This window comes from Lissotriton vulgaris, chromosome 1_1 (assembly GCF_964263255.1).
Source record: "Lissotriton vulgaris chromosome 1_1, aLisVul1.2, whole genome shotgun sequence".
Lineage (NCBI taxonomy): Eukaryota > Metazoa > Chordata > Amphibia > Caudata > Salamandridae > Lissotriton > Lissotriton vulgaris.
In genome coordinates, this window is record NC_141685.1 from 2,014,224,195 (window position 1) to 2,014,243,322 (window position 19,128).

Genomic DNA, 19,128 nt, shown 5'->3' on the forward strand with positions numbered 1-19,128 from the left:
ACCATCAATTAGTGCCCTGTTTAGAAAAGGTGGTGAATTGAATGGCCAACTGTTGCCTAAAATTAAATGGAGACAAAACCGATCTGATGAGCCTGGGAGATAATCACTGTCACAGGACTATGATTATCTGACCAGATGATTGGGGAAATTCCCCTATCCCCAAACTCTCAATAAAGAAACTGGGCATGTGGCTAGATAATGCACTATTGATGGAAATCCAAGCTAAAAAACTAGCAGCAACCCGCTTTGATCTACTCCAAATGATCCGGAAGATCATGGGGCTTATCCCAGAACAGGTATGAAAAACGGTGATCCCTTGTGGTTTCTCATATGGACTATGGCAACTCACTGTGTTTGGATTCACCAAAATATGTTATTAACAGACTGCAGTTGGTACAGAATGCGGTGGCCAGGCTACTCTTAAGATTTCCAAGACAAGAATCAGTAAAGACCTCCCTGAAATAGCTTCACTGGCTGCTCATCGAAGCCAGGAAATTTAAATCTCTCTGCCTGGCCCATAAAGAAATGAATGGCAGGGGCCCAGCGATACTGAGAGAACTCATCTCACCATATGTACCAAAGAGGCACCTCGGGTCATGATAAGACCGCCTCATAGAGATGCTGAGGATCAAGAGATCAACATGGGGAGGCAGATAATTCTCATTCCTGGCACCAAAGTTGTGGAATCTCATGCTCAGGGAACTTAGATTGCTGGAAGAAGAACCCAGCTTCAGGAAACAGATCAAGGCACTCATAAGTTTACTTTAAAACTGAGGTACCTAACCACGGTCAGAGACACTCTCTGTCTTTAAGAAATGTTTTTTCCCATGATGATTACCTAACCTGTACCATTGCCAGCAACTCTCTCATTCAGCACTGGGAAGCCCTAGGGCAGACATAGGCTCTATAAAACAGCCAAATATAAACCTAAACATTAAAACTATTTAAGACCCCCCAAAGCTATGAGAATTATTTTAAAGGCGTGTATTAGTAATTTATTAATAAATTAATAAAAAACTGTTGTTGTGCTGAACTTTAAATGAGGCAAATAGTGCCACCATGTGACAGACGTGCCAGCATTGATTAAATGCTGGTTCCAAGCACCGGAAAGCACCAGTTGAAATTAAGCACGGCTTATAAAGCACCACCATCAAAAGACCTTGAACTCCAGCTCTTCAATACTCACTCTTCAGTCGTTCAGGCAGATAATAAGACAAACATCATTACACAGCACAACCTCGATGTTCTCTTCACCTCAAAGAAAGAGTCCATACCCACTGTTAGATGTACTGATCACCACAGGCAACAACTTTGAATGTACTGAATACACAGACAAGACTGCAGAAGGGCTCACATTCATGCACAAGCCTAAAGTCATCCAGCAAGCCTCTAGTCATCTCAACTCCTCCCTTGCCACTTTTCATTGTCACCATCCAAGAAAGCCAAATTCAACCTGATCTTTAAATCTCTCAGACCCAACAATAACTCGTCTTATGAAATTCAGACCTCTTCAATGCTGCCACAAGTCATCGATCCTCCCCTCATTCCATATGGACCTAACCTCCCTGGGCACTCCAGCAATAAAAAACAAAACAACTCCCTTGACACACTCCTCATCATGCTTGACATGAAGCAACCCATCGCAGAACTAATCCACTCTAAAGCTCATACCCTAAACTTGATAATGTTTGGCCGTACAGCAATCCCAATAAACTTCAGATACCCCTGGACCGGAGTGAAAATCTTGTCTGCCTCTTCAATTTGCTTCATGCCGCACCAATATATCTAGATCATCATCAAGAGAAAAATAAACGTATCATTCCATAAAAGCCTTCTTTAACATTTCTCTCCAAGAAGAATGAATAGAACTCTGCTTTATTTGCCAGCAATGAACAGACATCACCCCTACTTATTGGCAGCAATATGAAGAGCCATCCCTATGACACCTTAACATCTCCACAACTAACAACACCCAGGGCCTCTAACACTACCTTGGTGGCATTCATAACTAAATGCCCAATGTATACCTAAACCTCAACCCAACCAGGACAGGATTCCCTAAGTTTACCATCAGTAAAAAAGCAGCCTCAAATCGAATCATGAGTCTTTCAAATTGAACTTGGATGTTATTAAAAGCAAAATCACATTGGTTCAGGATTCCTCAAAAAACAACAAAAGAGGCATAGCATGAATTTTTGCTAAAGTGAAATCCTCCCTTTCTAAAGCAGACTTCAGGACAAAAGTGCAAGCACTAGTCATTTTGGGTAAACTACCTTCACCCCACATCCATGACCCTGCATGTTGCCACGACCACATTGTGACAACGTATACCATTATCCCACAAGTCGTTACGACTTGCGGAAGGGGAGAAGGTGATGGATTTAAAATCCAACACCTTCCCTTCAGTCCGCACAGACTAGAGTTGGAATAGTACATTTTACTATTCCAACATCCAGCCCCCCTCGGCAAGTCATTGTAATGACTTGCGGGGTAATGGTATGAGTTGTCACAACGCAGTCGTTGTTATGACCGCATTGTGACAGCATGCAGGATAATGGTTTGCGGAGTGAAGAGGCATATTCGTCATTTTGTACCTAAATTGAGGCTTTACCTTGCTCTATGATTTTACAGACACTACACTGCCCCCAAAAGGAATCCTGCATGCAACAGTATGACTCAAAGACCGAAAAATGTTCAACCATATCATCACACGCCTGAATGTACTCTACAGCTCCCTCTCCAAGTCTGTGAACTGTGTCACTTGCAAGGCCTCAATAAAGTCATCTCAGAATTAGGCTGCCTGGCCAGCTGCAATTATTAACCTTCTCAGTGGCAAGTGGCCAAGCGTCACACTAGATGTGGGGACATCACTAGATAGAAAATAGACATAAAAAAGAGAAAATCAGAGACAGCTATTCTTCATCTATGCTCCCCCTATCTGGATAAAATTTCTGTCAACCTTGGATTAACCTCAAACCTCCTACAACTCAGAAACTGAGCTGAACACTCATTGTTTCAGAGCATATTAAATCTACATTCTGTACAAGTAGCACCACACCGAATACTTTGCCTCACTGCAAACAACCTTAAATCAGGGTCCATGGTGCACGTTCATCACTTTAATGTTGATGTATAAATAAAGCTGCTGATTTGTCCTGTCAATACCAAAGTTCCTGTCATGCAGGGATGTGTCTTTCACAGTTTTCTGTTCTGTGTCCCGGTGACAGCACAGGCAGCACCACCATGTCAGAAGTGGGCTCACTAAGGTTAGTCACATCATCCTCCCCAGTGATGTCAACCACTCTATGGGATCACCAGCTTCACATCTGGCACTCCTACCAGCTAAGGGATACTAGGGCATGCTCTGCCATCTCTTCCTGGGAATAAGCTTACCCCCCTGGTACACACTAGTCCTCCTTGCAGAGTGCCCCCTAATGAGTGCCTTCCTCGGCACAAGGCATCTCCCTTCTTACGCCCTCTCCGTGGAGTCATTAATCCAGGCCTGGTGATATAGCACCATGTGCTTCTTCCTACCAAAACCATCCTTCCTATGCTCAGAAGTGGTTTGAGACTCTTTTCCATTGGCAGATGTTTAGAGGCCCTATGAGAGTTCTCACTTGTAGCCTTCTGCTGGGGGTCTGGCACACCCTGTCTGGGGTTACTTCCTGGTTTCTACTTAGACAAGCTTGTACTGAGCCAGAGGTCTGCATCCTTCACAAACTCCCTAAGAACAATGTGCTTGGAGTCTATCAGGTGCAGACGTAAATCTGCAAAGCAATTATTCAAGATTTGCTCCCACATAATTTTACAGACAATCATTATCCTTTATTATACTCCCCTTCATCCAATCATCCGGTGCCTTACTAAATACATCTACTAAATCTACTAAATCCTCCCAAGACTAGTGAGACTGCTTCTTCTTTTGGATTAGACCAAATTTAGGTGTGAGGCCCTCCTTCATGGAGGCATACTGAACCTGGTAAATTGCATGTAGGGCTAGTGTTGTATCCCTCTGAAAAATGTGAATGTACTCCTTCCATCCTCCTCATAAGCTAGGCTACTTCATAAGCTGCAAACTATTTATCAATGTCATCCCATACCTTACATGTGGGCAGCAGGTCTTTTGGGTTGTGGACACTTTGCTTACCTCTCCAAGGTACTTTTGAAGCACTGAATTGCTTCCACAGTCATCACTGAATTCAAAGACCCTTCTGGACCTCACCTCTATCTTTCGCTGGTTCCTTTTATGGACCAACAGGGCCTTCTTCTCTTCTAAGGTCAAGGTCAAATTTGTCTTCTCCAGTGCAAAGGTTATGACTGCAGCTGTCGTTTTCTCACCAGCCAAGACCTCCTCAGGTTAAGCACTCATTGCTTGCACATGCTCCTTATCTCTACCCTGTTACTGCTCTCCACAAAGCTTAAAGCGCAAAGGGTGAATTAGTGGAGACAAAAAATCAAACAATTACCCAATTGAAAACCAAATGGCAATTAAAAATCCAGAATGTCACTTTTTTGCTGTTAAATTAGAAAAGGATTTTTATTTTCAACTTAAATTACAACGTGAAAATGTAAGAAAGTTGATGGGTTTTTGAGGTGGGTGATTGCCACTTCGAGGTATAATAATACTTCTTGTCAGGGTGCATTATTAAAGTCACTAAATTAACCAGAACTCAATCACCTGCTAGTCAGATAGACTTTTTTTCACAGCAGTGAATTATTTTAGAAATCTTAATCACATAAAGTTGGCCATGTTTCAACCCATTACAGCGGATGTTTGTCGGCATTATATAAGAACCATTTTAAAAGTGTGTGGTGCATAAGGATGAATGAAATGGGAGTTACTGATAAGACACAGTTCGACCCAGGAATCAAAGAGTTACACATTACATTAAAAAAATGATTCACACACTGGTGAGTTACATAGAGAATTTCTGTAGCAAGAAACACTGATAAACACAGGGTCATCTTCATTTAAGCCCATGTAGGAGAAAGGAACTTTCCATGAATGAAACTGTGTGCATTTTCTTGTATCGGCCCAATGATAAAAAAAAAACAGAATTATGGAGTTTTATGTAGCGTGAATTAGACCCGAAGTTATCAGAGATTAAGTGATTTTCCCAGAATCATAGAATTTTGAACATCCCTGCCGAGACTCAAACCCAGTTGCCCAGCTCTGAGGTCGAACGTCCTAGTTGTTAGTCCACGTTCTGGCAATTATGAAAATGAAAAGTAATAATTAGAAGGGAAATAACTCTGTGGTCAGCCATGTAACAGGTGTATATCCACTAACAGATTATAGGGTTCCCTTTATTTGCTCAATGCTTAAAATGTAGGCGGATTCCTTCTTAGCCACTGTTTTCTCTCTGTTAATGTTAAATTGTAAGGCTCAAAAATAGCTGTTTTATTGAGAAGTTGCCATGGCACATAACCTGATCAAAGAGTTTGTGATGCTCAATGTAATTATAGTATAGCTCTTATCTGAGCCAGGAATGTTCTAAAATACCTAAGTCTCGTTTAAGGAGATCTAATGCTGTATAATGAGTGAACTGTGTTGGAGTGTGTGTGCATGCCATTGTCCGTTGTCCTTAAAACTGCTTCCATGCTTTCTTTATCTATTTATCAAACTCTTTAAGCAGCTTCTCTTTCTGAGCATTTGTTACATTCATTATAAATGGCATATATTTCTTTTTTTTATTTAAAGATTTTAGGGGGGTCACATAAATACATACATACGGCGATAAATACAACGGGAGATTCACAACTGAAATGGAGGTAAGAGCATTTTCAATTGATTACACACCATCAAATCACATCAAATAAAAACAAATCTATAATTCATCAGGGTCCCACCCCAACCTCCAACTTCAATTTATAAATGGCATATATATTTCTGTTGCTATAAATAATTTAGTTCTAACAGGACGTGGTTCCAGGAGGATATAGGAAGAATCCATATTTCCTTTATTTAGAAACAATTGTTCCTTGAAAGTCAGTAGACTCGAATGTGCTAACTAACGCTGAACAGCTTCCCCACACTGTGGGACATACTCTCAAGGAGCCATCTCTGAGTTAATGGCACTTTATCGTAGCCAAAGTTGCGATAAACTTATCGCCCCATTCACAGGCTGGTGCCAACAACCCATAGCACCAGTTTACCTGCAATAAGGCACATTATCTGCAGGAAACAAACACCTGCTCTGACCTGGTGCAAAGACGGACCACAACCTGCACCACAAACGGGAGCCAAGGCCAGAGCCACACCTGAAGAACAATAGATGCCATGGAGCCACCCAACAAGCAGGCCATACACCCAAGAGGGCCACAACACCCACCACCACCACCCCAAAACCCTCCCTCCCCTGGTCCCACACCCGGGACAAAAACATGCCCCATCAACTACACAGAATCATGTACCAAATATTCCGATGTCGCACAATCACATCTGGTTACACACATGTGGCGACAAAAAAATGAGCATTACACATTCACCTTCGAAGCATCAAATGAAAATGTATTAAAACAAAGAACTGAAATGAAGACACATGGCAGCACCCCTCGGGACACTCCTTAGGTCACAGCCTGCAAGATAAAAATCATGATGGGAATGTGTGTCCTGCACAAATCAAGGGACAGAAAGAGAGCGAAGGAGAGAGAGAGAGGGAGAGAGATATTCTGACAGAGAGGGAGAGAGAGAGAGATAGACGGACAGAGTGGGGTAGAGAGAGATAGACGCACAGGGTGGGGGAGCGAGAGATAGACAGAGTGGGGGAGAGAGACATAGACGGACAGAGTGGGGGAAAGAGGGATAGACGGACAGAGTGGGGGAGAGAGAGAAAGACAGACAGAGTGGTGCATAGAGAGATAGACAGACAGAGAGGGGTAGAGAGACAGATTACAGAAGAGAGGGAGAGAGAGTGCTGACACTGCACACCCGGGCCACATTGCACACCTGCTGTCACTGGTGTGTCTCCCACTGCGTGCCGGTACATAGTGCAATCCTCCAGATTCAAAACAGATCCAGCATCTGAAACAGAGTCCAGATACATGAATGGCACGATACATACAATTGCACACGACAACATCGCCTGTCTACCCCTGCGCACCTATGCAGATGAACCCCAGTCCCTCCTGCTGCCCACCGGTGCAAGCCCGCCGCAGTGCACCCAGACCTCACTGCTCACCTTCCACCACTGGTGTGTCCAAAGAGGGCCCACAAGGTGACGCTGCAAGCCACTAGCCTGCGGCCCGCTGACATGGCACCCTCAACATCATGCAGCCCCGCTCCGCAGGCCACCGGTTTTCACATTTGGTGATAGATCTTGATTTCTCCATGGAAGAGGGCATACCAGAGCACCTGGCATCATCGCAGGCTGCCACCCGCTCAGTCTCATAGAGTGCCACTGGGAGGTGACACTACGTGGTGGTAGGCCAGTGCTGCCCACTGGCTCAGACCTACACTGCGGTCCAGCAGGGTACACAAAACCTGAGCCATCCGGACCGCCGGGACGGGGCATCATCGCAGGCTGCACACCCGCTCAATACTTATGGTGCCCCTACCTCAGTGCACCCAAATACACCATTCCGTGGCATGGGGCCTGTGCCGGCCACAGTGCATCCGGTGCCACCAAGTCTGTGCCCTGCTAGTCATGAAACCTCTATGATTAGGTATTGTGGTGTGGACACCATCATGTCACCTCCGCCCTGCGGGATGTAATATCGCAGGCCCTTGGACCCCCATGCCTACAAGCACACAACACAGGTACACCCAGAGATAAGTTGGAAATGACGAAGTGCATGTGCACACAGCCCTTTTTATTGGCAGGGTCACATGTCCTGTGACGATTGTGCTGGATGGGTGTGGGTGTACACCAGCCATGAGGGAATGGCACTGGCATGCTGACAACTAGACCTGTGAGTAGCAGTTCACCATAGTGAATTCCTGGCACATGTAGCTTTGTTGTCCCCCCAGAGCGTAAGCGTAGTGGGCTGACCTGGTGTATTCCAGTCCAGCGTGGGGTTTTGAATGATGACATCAGGGCTCTGGGCGTGGTTCCATACTGGGCTGGACCAAGGACGTAACTAATGCATGCGTCGCTGTTGTTGCGTTGGCGCCTCCCGGACAACACTTGGCAATGTGTCTCCCTGTGACCCAAGTCCAACGACATTCGCCACATGAACGTAGGCAGAATTCACTGACTGTACATTCATCAATACTACCACACATGAAAGACCATTGACACAACACATATGTGTGGTCATGAATGTATAATGCACATTCAGTGGATTGTTGCTTCTGGAGCAATACAGGGCCATGCAAATCCCACTTTACAATGTTGGTCCGTGGAGGGCCAGCCAGAGTCCTTCAGGGAATAACAAGTCCAAAGGAAGAGGAGGAGTTCAGTCCGCAGTCTGTTTGCTGTGTCATTGGCGATCAAACAGAACATGGCAGTCCATTGCGAGGTACTAGGTAATTGTCACAGAATGTATCGGGGGACAGTGGAAGGTGATGATGCAGAGGGCAGAGCCAAGCTGAAATCATCCATATCGCTGAGATGAATGCTACTGTGTCCTTCTTACCACTAAGGAGGTTTCATCCACATCTTCGTCCTCTGCTGTTCCATGTGCCTCACCTGTGGGTGGTCGTGCTCTGTGTCCGACACACTGTGGCATTCACACCTCAGGGGCCGGAGGTGGAAGGTCTGCCGCTTTGTGTGGCACTGACACTTTAGTGAGCGGAGATGTGGATGTTGTGGTAGCAGCAACATGCATCAGTGCCCGGCCTTGTGGCAGCAATGCCATGAGGATGGTCTTGATGTCATTGTAGAACCCAGTTACCACTCGCTGGTGTGCAGCCGTGGCAGCCGCTCTTTGCGCCTGTGTCCGCTCCATGGTCTCTATTAACCTCTGCATTTTTCCCAACTCCTGTGTGACATCGCCAGAGCCACTCTGACTTTATTGTTGTTCTATTCAGGGCTCCAGAGATGTCAGCCATGGTCCATTGGAGAGCATGGAGCGGATTGCGGGTGTCCGTTAGGGACTGTGAGTAGTCCCTGATGGGACTTAGACACCCACGTATAGCGTCCAGTTTGTCTGCCATGTGGTTGACGCCCACCCACACCTGTTCAGCCAGCTGCTCCTGGCACCCCAATACATGGCATTGGAAGGCCATGTGGTCTTCGTGGGGTTCTTGGGAGGCAGCAGTGGTGGTGGGTGCTGCCTGCTGTGTGGTCTGTGCAGGGGGTAGGGTCCCTTCGATGCAGCTGAGCTGCCCTGCTCCTGGTGGGGTGTCGCGGAGGCTGGCAATGAACTCCTGGAGGACGTCGGAGTCGAAGCTGTGGTAGTCCTCTTCGTCATCAGAGAAGAGAGGGTCAGGTTGCTCTGCAGGAGGTGTTGATTCTCCTTCTGCAATGTTAAGGGGAGATGCAGTTTAACATTGTGTTTACATGTATGTTGTTGCATTGTCCATGTTTAAATACCGACTGCGTGACTGTGTACGCCGTTGCTGTTTGGGAGGAGCTGCCTATTTGATGGGGGACAGTGGGCATTTCGACAACAGACGTGTGTGTCTTTGTACTTGTACATTATCAACTCACATTTCCCTGCAATGCCACTTGTGATTGGCCGGTGTCTACACCAGTCGGCACCAGTTGTGTTCTGTGTTCTCTTGTAGACGTGTTGCGGTTTGTGCCACATTGTAGTCAGTGTTGATGTGCTCTGCCTGTTGTGTGTGTTCTGCATTTTGGGAGAGTGGCCCCTGCACCTCTCTTTGTGCTGCCCCTTCTCTATTTCATATGATGTGCCTTTGACTTCTGTGCTTATGCAGTGCTGAGATGTTGCATACTTGGGTGCATTGGTCTCTTGGTGGGAGTTAGGGGTCTGGGGCCTGGTTTGTTCGCAGATGTGCTCTACTTAATTGTGAATGTGTGCCATTGTGGCCATCTTCCCCCATCCTCCAGTCCCTGGTTGTTACTCACCCTGGTGCTGTTGTGTCCGGTCATGTTGAGCACCATTTCCTCCAAATCGTCCAGCTCCTCCTGTGGTACAGGACTGCCACCTCCAGTCTGCATTGCTGCCTTCTGGTTGTTGGCGAGTTTCAGCTAGGTTTTGCGCTTGATGTCATTCTAGTGCCTCTTGACCTCTTCCATTGTCCCCTTCAGCAGTCCCACTATATTCACCTTGTCCACGATGGACTGCCATAGTCCATTTTTTGGTGCCAATGACAAAGTGGAGGTGACAAACAGTTGTTGATGGTATTTGACCACCCCCGTTATCAGGATCCTGTTTTCCAGTGGACTGAAGTGCTTCTTCCTACTCTTCTTCTCCTTGGCCTTCCCGACCCGAGGTCCCTGGCTGGTCCTCCGTGGGGTTTGAGGGTTCTGGTTCTCCTCCGTACTTGCCCCGGCACCATCCATTGTACTTCTCTGTTGTTTGGCATTTGTTTGTTTTTTTCTCCTCTTATGGTGATTTTTCCAGCCTGACTCGTGTGAATTGCAGGCCTGTCACTTGTTTTTGCTGATTTTTGTATCGCAATTGGCTTCATCGCCGGATTTTTTGCGTTCGTTTTGGATTTAACGTGGTCATTGGACGTGGAATCTGGAGAGTATTACATGGTAATGCCGTGTTGAGAATGCTTGGTTAACACAGTGTTATTTTTTAGTGATAGACTGCGATGTTCGAAGTTGCGTTAAGTAACTTTTGCAATGGTATTCACACGTTCTTGAGAATTTGCCCCTGTAAGTAGTAACAACCACAGGTATATGTGCTATACGGGGGGTTAGGGCAATTAGCTTTGGAATCAGAGGTGTTGGAAAGTAAACAATGCATGCATCTATTAGAATCATAGGGCCATATAGCTAAGCCATCAAGAGGGACTTGTGAGGAATTATACATTCCATTTTGTATAATATTTTAGCTTGAAATGTGTTTGGTGGGTGCCAATGGGTGAATACTGTTAAATCAACTTTGGTAGAGAGGGCTTTTTAAGGTCTTTCATAGTTCTAAATCCCATACAGGGTGTTTGCTAGATGGTGTCATTCAGAAACATAATTACTTTTGTATGATGCATGCTCGGAATAGGGCTTCTTTACCGTGAATTTGACAATATTTCGCTACCCAAATTTTTTTTTCTCACCATTTTCTTTCAAATACTCATATCTCTGTATGCCTGTATTCTAATTAAACTCATTTTAATAAATCAGCTTGTTAGTTGTAATTAGGGTTTTCAGCAGTTGTTGAGAACGTTCTGAAAAATAGAAAGCTGAATGATGAGAGCTGTCCTCACTTTTGAAATAGGGGAATTTCTTCAAGAAATGTGAATTACTATTAAGTGGCAGAGCTTCACCATGCTTCAACTTATTGTAATTGTATATTTCTCTGGGATTGCTAGCTCGATGTATGTAGTAATGTGCATGATGATGAAAACAGTACGTTTCTTTGTAATTATATGCATTGAAATAAGGACCTTCATTTTTTAGGGTTGAATACACCCACAAATCAGACAACGTACATTTCATAGTTTAAGAGCCTGATTCACAAAGGGAAAGTTACACTTTTGTGTAATTTTACTACTTTTTGGTATTCAGAAACGAGTTTCAGAGTTTTAAGACTCCACACTCCATATACTTATGTGTGTGAAGTTTTACGCAAATACATATAGAGAGTGAGGCATTGTAAAACTCCTCACATAGTTTCTGATTATCAAAAGGTAGTGAATTTACAAAGAAGTGAAAGCTTACCTTTGTGAATTTAGCCATCAGTGTCCCAGTCATCTAAAATAAAAACTGGAATATTCACATTACTCATTGACACTTTCAACACATATGGAAATTGCAATTGCTTATAGGACCCATGTCCCAGTGGGTCCCATAAGCTGATAGGGCCATGGCCAGTTTCTTTTCAGCTGAGAGTCTCTCAACTGCAGCCTTTCTTTCCTCTGCTCTAATTTGAGTTTTAGTCAGCTGCAGCTTGAGCTCTCTGTCAGTCTTTCGATCTTCTAGCTACTTTGTTGAAACATATGCTGCTCACTGGCTTGAGAGGGGGCCCAACTCCTGTGGGCGTGTCCCCCCTACATTCTAGGTGCTGCAACTAAAGACCTGTGCTCAGGTCTGCCACTTGCTCCTCCAGATCCTCCTCCCCTTCTGGTCCTCTGCTGCTGCCAGTGATTTATGAACTTCCTACCAGGCTGTCAGCTCCTTCTGGAGTTCCAGCTTCTTGTTGTCCGTCCTTGCACTATCCTTGAGCTCAGCCTCAGTGTAGTTATTCAGGTTGGGAAGTCATAGGCACAAACATTCAGGTACAATGAGGGTGAAATTGAAAACAGCAAAAGAGCCAATCAAAGAGAATTAAAAAAGATACTTGAAATGGTATCAAATTATAGCCAATGTGTAGTGTATTCATTCAGCACTTAGACAGTAATAATGTGAAAACACAACACAAGAAAAGTCCCACACCAAGTTAGATAAATAAAGTAACATTTAATAAATCAATCAGTGGAACTGGAGATAAGCAGTTTAAAGATTTGGATACAGATAGTGCTGGAAAGCACAACACACCAACTTTTGGCTATCTGGTTCCATCAGACAGAGCCAATCTTACAAGTTGAGGCTGACCATTTGGAATGTGGGCCAGACACAGGGACCAAGTTAGTCGTGCTGAGAAGTGTACCTTAAATCCTGGTTGTGTCGACCTGCATTGGTTCCGATGAGAGACTGTGAGGTCTGCATCGAGGATGCGTCATGCAGCGGCAAATCCAATTAGCTGGTCAGGCTGCAATGCAGCCTTGCATCAAGGTTGCATCATGGTGCGATGGTTCTGATGAGACCACAGTGGGTTGTTAGAGTACATTTAGCCTTACTTCCATGAGTCTGGAACTGTAGGGGGACAAGTTGGGGTGTTAGGACAGCAGGCAAAGTCCAAGTGTGGGTTTCAAGATGATTGGAGCTGTTTCCCTCCTTGAGGCTATGATCGGGAGATCTGACAATTAGCCATTGGAGTCACCCTGGTGGTCCTGGGTTCAAGATGCAGGTTCATCCCTTCTCACTCAGACAGAAGGGCAACAGAGTAATAGGGTAGCAGGGCAGTCATTCTAGCAGCAGAGCAGCAAAGCAGCCATTCTTCTGAGACTTCCACAGGTTCAGAAGTGTACTGATGAGTTGGGTCTGAAGGTCCACTATTAATACCTAGTGCCTACTTTAAAGTGAGACAAGATTTCTAATCCTCCCCCTACAGAGGTGTCTGGAATTCCTTTCATCCCTGCCCAGGCCCCAGCTTGTCTGGGGGCACAATAGACAAGAGTGAACCCTTTGTGAGTGTGCTGAAGCAGTTGTGATGTGCAAGTGTAATAGGTGACAGCACCGCTCCCCTATCAAGTCAGAGATGGCCCATCTTGCCAACACCTAATCCCCCCTTTGTCTGAATGTCTGGGAGTAATACACACTGTCCAACTGCCTGCTACACCTAGTCATATGACCCACAATATCAGCTGCAGGCACTAAATGATCAGGGCAAAAAAATACCAATGTTCGACTGGACTGTTCCCATGGAAGAAGGGTCAAGACTGATTTGCATGTTACTTTGTCCAAACTGGAGTGTCATGGTGAGAAAAAAAAACAATGTTTTTTTTTATTTTTTATTTATCAATCTTTATTTTGGCCATATTGCCATCAAAGATATGCAATAAAAACATATACAACCATTAAAAAATCATCCACAATAACAATCGATACATATTTATACAATGTAAAATCGTGCCATTCTAGGAATTAAAAACTACTAGAGTTACATTTAAAGTTGTAGACTTAAAATTAAATGGGAGCCTGCGACTTCAGAATACGGGTGCGAGTGTGCCAGACATTGGTAAGAAATTTTGCTAATGCAAACACGATTGGACTTGAAACATCGGTTTTTAGAATTCTGTACATCGGGAGATACTCCCTACAACCAAGGTTTCTAATCAGTGGAAGGAGCCAATATTTCCTAGCTGCCTTGTAAGTCAGGCAAAACAGGACCACGTGTAGATCGCTTTCCTCAGCACAAGAGCATGCCGGGTACTGCTTGGAGGAGGGCGGAGTTGACCAGGAGCTGGTAAAGGATCGCAAAGGCAGCGTGCCATATCTCCATTGGAGAAACAGCTTCCTGGCCAGCACGGGGGACATGGCGTCCAGGACACTCTCCAGCCTATATGAGTCCTTGCTTATCGCAAATACGGATGTTACTGACCCCTCCCCCTGACAATCCAAGGCCATGGCTAGTTTCTGTTCATGGTAAACATTGGCCAAAGCTCTCCGTGAGATGTTTAGTGAGGCGTTAGCAGGATCGGACCAAAGTTCAGGGAACCCCAATCTTGCACAGGATTTTTGAATATATTTTATCCAAGGGATCTGTAACGCTTTAGGATGGGTTAGAAGCTCCCTCAGTTCAGCCCTATAAGCAAAGAGTTCTACGCTACTACATAGCCTTCGCCAGAAGACTATGGGTCTGAGACCTAGTTCGTCCGCTATTGGTCTCAGTCCCAGATCCAGCCTCAGGGGGAGGAGCGGGGTGCTGGGCGGAAGTGCAACTATCTGTCTGATAAAGTTGTTCTCAGTTGTAGACAGACTGCGGGAGGGTGTGTGGCCCCACAATTCCGCCCCATACATGGTAGCACCCCTGACCTGTGCCTTGTAGATCTGGATGAGCAGCCCCAACGGACGGTATGTGGAGCTTTTCATCATCCGAGCTATACCCCCAGTGGTATGTACTAGTTTGAGGTTGACCCTAGTCTGATGTGGTCCCCAGGACATGGTTTCGTTCAGGGTTACACCAAGATATTCAAAGGTGGAGACTCTCTCTAGCTGTGACGCTCCCAATAGTGGGTTCGGGCGCAATTTTTGGCTTGGGTTCAGGACCATGAACTTGGTTTTTGCAGCATTGATTTCTAAGCCCCTATCTGTGCAAAAGGCCACAAATGAGTCGAGGATCCGCTGAATCCCCATAGGGGTTTTAGACAGCAGCAGGGTGTCATCTGCAAACATGATTGCAGGCACCCTGCTGCCGTTCAACCTTGGGGCGTCAGTATATTCAGTGCCATTCAGGTGGGCGATTACCCCGTTGACAAAGAGGCAGAACAGGGTTGGTGCCAACACACAACCCTGTCTAACCCCCTGTCAACGGGGAATTTGTCCGTCAATTACCCAAATTTCCCGCACCTCACTCGAGCATAGTTGTTATGATGCAATCTATGTAAGATTATCAGGATGTCCGGGGGGACGCCCATCTCGGCCAGGACACTCCAAAGTTTCCCTCTGGGCACCAGGTCGAAGGCGGCCCTCAGATCCACAAATATTGTGTATAAGCTGCCGCCTTCGAATATCGCTGCCCTCCAATAGATGATGTTCAATCGAAAGACCTGGTCCACAGTAGAGACTCCCTTCCTGAAGCCCGCCTGATAGGGACTAAGGACACCCATTTCTTCTGCCCAGTCCTGAAGCCGGTTCAACAGTATCCTACCAAACAGCTTCTGTGACACATCAATTAAACTGATTGGTCTGTAGTTGGCTGGGAGCAGAGGCGAGCCCTTTTTGAATATGGGAACCACCTCTGCCCCCAGCCAAGTACTCGGGATTTCCATGCTGCTCAAAACTCTGTTAAACAGAACAGCAAGGTAGGGGGCCCAAACATCGGGCTCCTGCTTGAACAGGTCCCCGGGTAAGCCATCCAGTCCTGGCGCCTTACCCGATGTCAGTCCTGCTATTGCTACCTTAACCTCCCCCACTGTTATTGGGTACCCCTCATGATCAGCCCGGGCAATACCGATGTCATTCGTAGTTTCTCCCAACTCAGAGCTATAAAGAGATTGGAAGTGTGCCTGCCACACCCCGGCTGCAATGTTAAGCTCAATAGCCGAGTGGAGACTCCCCGACCCCCCGTTCACTACTCTCCAGAACATTCGGTGGTCTCTTTTTGCGAGGGAATTAGTAAGCTCCTCCCATTGGTTCTCCTCCCATTCACTTTTAGCATGGGCAGTTAGTTTTTTATATGCCCGTCTGCTATCTCTTAGCTTCTCTCCACCTAGGCCCTCCTTAATGTTTCTAAGAAGTTCTCCCTTTGCCTTTCTACAGGCTGTGTTATACCATGAGGATTAGTGTTGCTGCCCCCGCCTCGGATTCTGTACATTACTAAAGAGGTAGGGGGCCGCACCCTTTATGAGATCCTCGTGAGCCTGATATAATTTGCCATGTGAATCTTTGTTGCCCACCTCAATGGCTAGATCTCCCACACTTTCAAAAATAGGGATTAACCCTGCATAAAGCCTCGGGAGTTTCTCTTGGCTCGAGGCTAGTTTTTCCCACCTGATTCTTCTTCTGTTGTTGCTCAATAGAAGTTCAGGTTTGTTCTCCTCCCCAGTTGTTATAGAGGTTTGAAGGCCGGGGTGAATGAGATCAAGTTCGAGAGCATTGTGATCGCTGTCTAGTCTTTCAGTGACCCTAAAATCCTGAATAGATGGCCAGTTCACTATCTGTACCAAGACATAATCCAGGCGGGATTCTCTTCTCGCTCTATTATAGGTGGTTCTGCTAGGCACATCAGAATCAATACGCCCATTACAGGCTCTAATTCCAAATTTTAGGGTGAGAGCTGTGATCTGCAATGCTACGGGAGTCCATGCCTTCGGGGGAGGGGCTTCTACCGAAGGTACTGACCACCTGACCTCTTCTTCCATTGGGAAACCCTCTAGGAGGCCGGGCAGCGGCTCAAAATGGGAGTTTAAATCCCCTCCCATGGCATAGGGTAGATCTCTTGGTATTTCGGCTAAATAAACTGAGAGTTCATCAATGGTGGGCGACTCCCTGGCAATTCCCACTGGCCTGGAATAGATGTTTATCAAGGCGAGTTTCGCTTGATTCGGCCAGGACAGTAAAACCACGAGGATGTCATCGGATGGCACCGGTAAACGTGAAGCCACACAGCCTAGGTGGGATGCCACCCACGTTGTTAGTCCACCTGACGGGCGACCTTTGCCCTCCCACCTGGCCGGGATGGAAAATGACTGATAGCCCTAGTGCCTGTATTCCTCCCTTGCCCAGGTCTCCTGGAACATACAAACATCCCCAGTCTCAATATAAGTTATCCAATCTTGAGTGACCAGCTTGCTAGCTAGTCCAGCCACGTTCCACCAGATTAGTCTCAGGTGCTCAGTAGGAGGGGTTGCAGGGATGGGAGTGTGGGGAGAGCCAATGCCAGATGCTACACCAATTACTACATCGGGAACGTTGTCGGCGGTATGTCCAGCTGGCTCAGCGAGATCACAGGGACCATTGTCCGGGGTCACAAGGTTGGGGTCTGAGTTTGAGGACAGTCAATCAACCCCGTCCAGGCCGCTCAAACAGTTAAAACGGTTGTAGTGGAAAAAGGGTGTGTCAGGTAGTTGGTAAACTGGACGTGTAGCATATTCCTTGTATCTGGGTCTCCGTTCTACCCTTGTCCAGTTGCCTTGTGGAGGGTCATGGTGCATGCGAATGGGGGGGAAGAAGAAGGAGACTGGCAGAGTCTGTATGGTGGAATCCAGAGATCTGTTTGACCCTGCGCAGATATGTAGAACAGTACCAGGGTCTCGGAAAGATACCATGATGCAGTCCCCTATTATTGTTTTCCTCGTCTTTCCCAGCCATGGTACCCTTCTGATGGGACGGTAAGGGTCTGTTCCAATTCAGCCATTTGATGACTTTCCTCTTGAGTGATTGGAAATTTTCATTGTCGCCCCTTTCAAGAGGAGGGGCACCCGCCAACACCACCATAAGGCTGTTAGCTTCCGGTGGCAAGTCCGGTCTCCATGGTCTGGAAGCGGGCTCGCCAGCGGGAGGAGGGGAGATACTAGCATTTGGTGGGGCCCTAAAATTTATGCCTGGAACTACACTGTGGGCAGCTGGAGCTGCTACCTGGAGAGGCGTGGTATTAGAAATGTTGGGTGGGATTGAAACTGGGATAGTCATGAGTGGCTGCAAGAGGGGAACAACAGCGGCACCCTGAGTGGGTCCTGCATTAAAGGGAGGCTTTTTGTATGTTGGGGAGGGTTCCTATAGGTGGGTTGGGCCCAATGGTTTTGGTCTGCTTGCTAGCCGTGGTGTTCAGACTGGTTAGGGTTGCCTCTAGGATGGTAAGCCTGATCTCTACTTTTTTTAGACTCTCGCTAATGGGCAACAGGAGTGATCTGAGTAGGAATTCTATGTTCCCCAAAGATGTAGCAGGGGGTGCTATGTTGGGCGGGTTAGCTCCTAGGTTGCTGTTGGCAGCAACGGTAAAAGTGTTGGTACCCTTAGGGGGAGCAGCGGTGTGCACATTCTCTCTGGACCTATCTGGGGTGTGTGCCTGCTTGTGATTTTTTCCAAAGTCTGAGTGGGGTATCTTAGTTTTCCCTTGCCCACCCCTCGTCTTCCTTCTGCGCTTGTTGGGTGGAGGGCCGTGCACCTCCGCCGCAACAATTTGCTTGGGCTTATTTTTCCTGATTTTAGCTGCAGGGGGCGTTTGGGTGACCAAATCAACAGCCATACTAGTAGGAGTTGAGAGTGGGATAGCCTCCATAGTCTGTTCGGGGAATGTGCCGGAGTTGGGAGTGCTATCCCGTAGTAGTAGGGGGACGCCATCTTGGGTTGATAGATCCTGACTACCATGAAGGGGCTTTCCTCTTGGGAGATAGGGTAGGGAATTATCTCACTGAGAAGTCTGTTTTTCATATTTTCAATGGAGCGGCGACGCTCTACCCTACGCTTCTCTAGGGAGCTTTCCTTTCCCCCTTCACCCTTAGCCGATTTAAAGTAGTTGTCCAGAGTCCCAGTGTTGCCTCCCCCCGCCCTTGATGGAGTTTCACCTAGGGCCGGCGAGGGCATGACCGTAGCCTATACCGTGGTCCAACTAGAATCAAGGAGGTGCAGGCGAAAGAGGGTGGGCCCAGCCCAGCCTCCTTCGGCCCCTGACGGCCACAGACTGTCCCGCCCTTGTCCCGGGCTCCTCCCGGGCACGCTCCCGCGCGATCCCGCGCTGCGGGACACGTCAGCCGTAGATATAGTAACTTAGATGTAGGTGGGAGAAGCCTGCAGGGAGAGCGTCCCAGGTGTTGTTAATTGGGGGTTGCGGGCGCTCCTGGGACCTGTA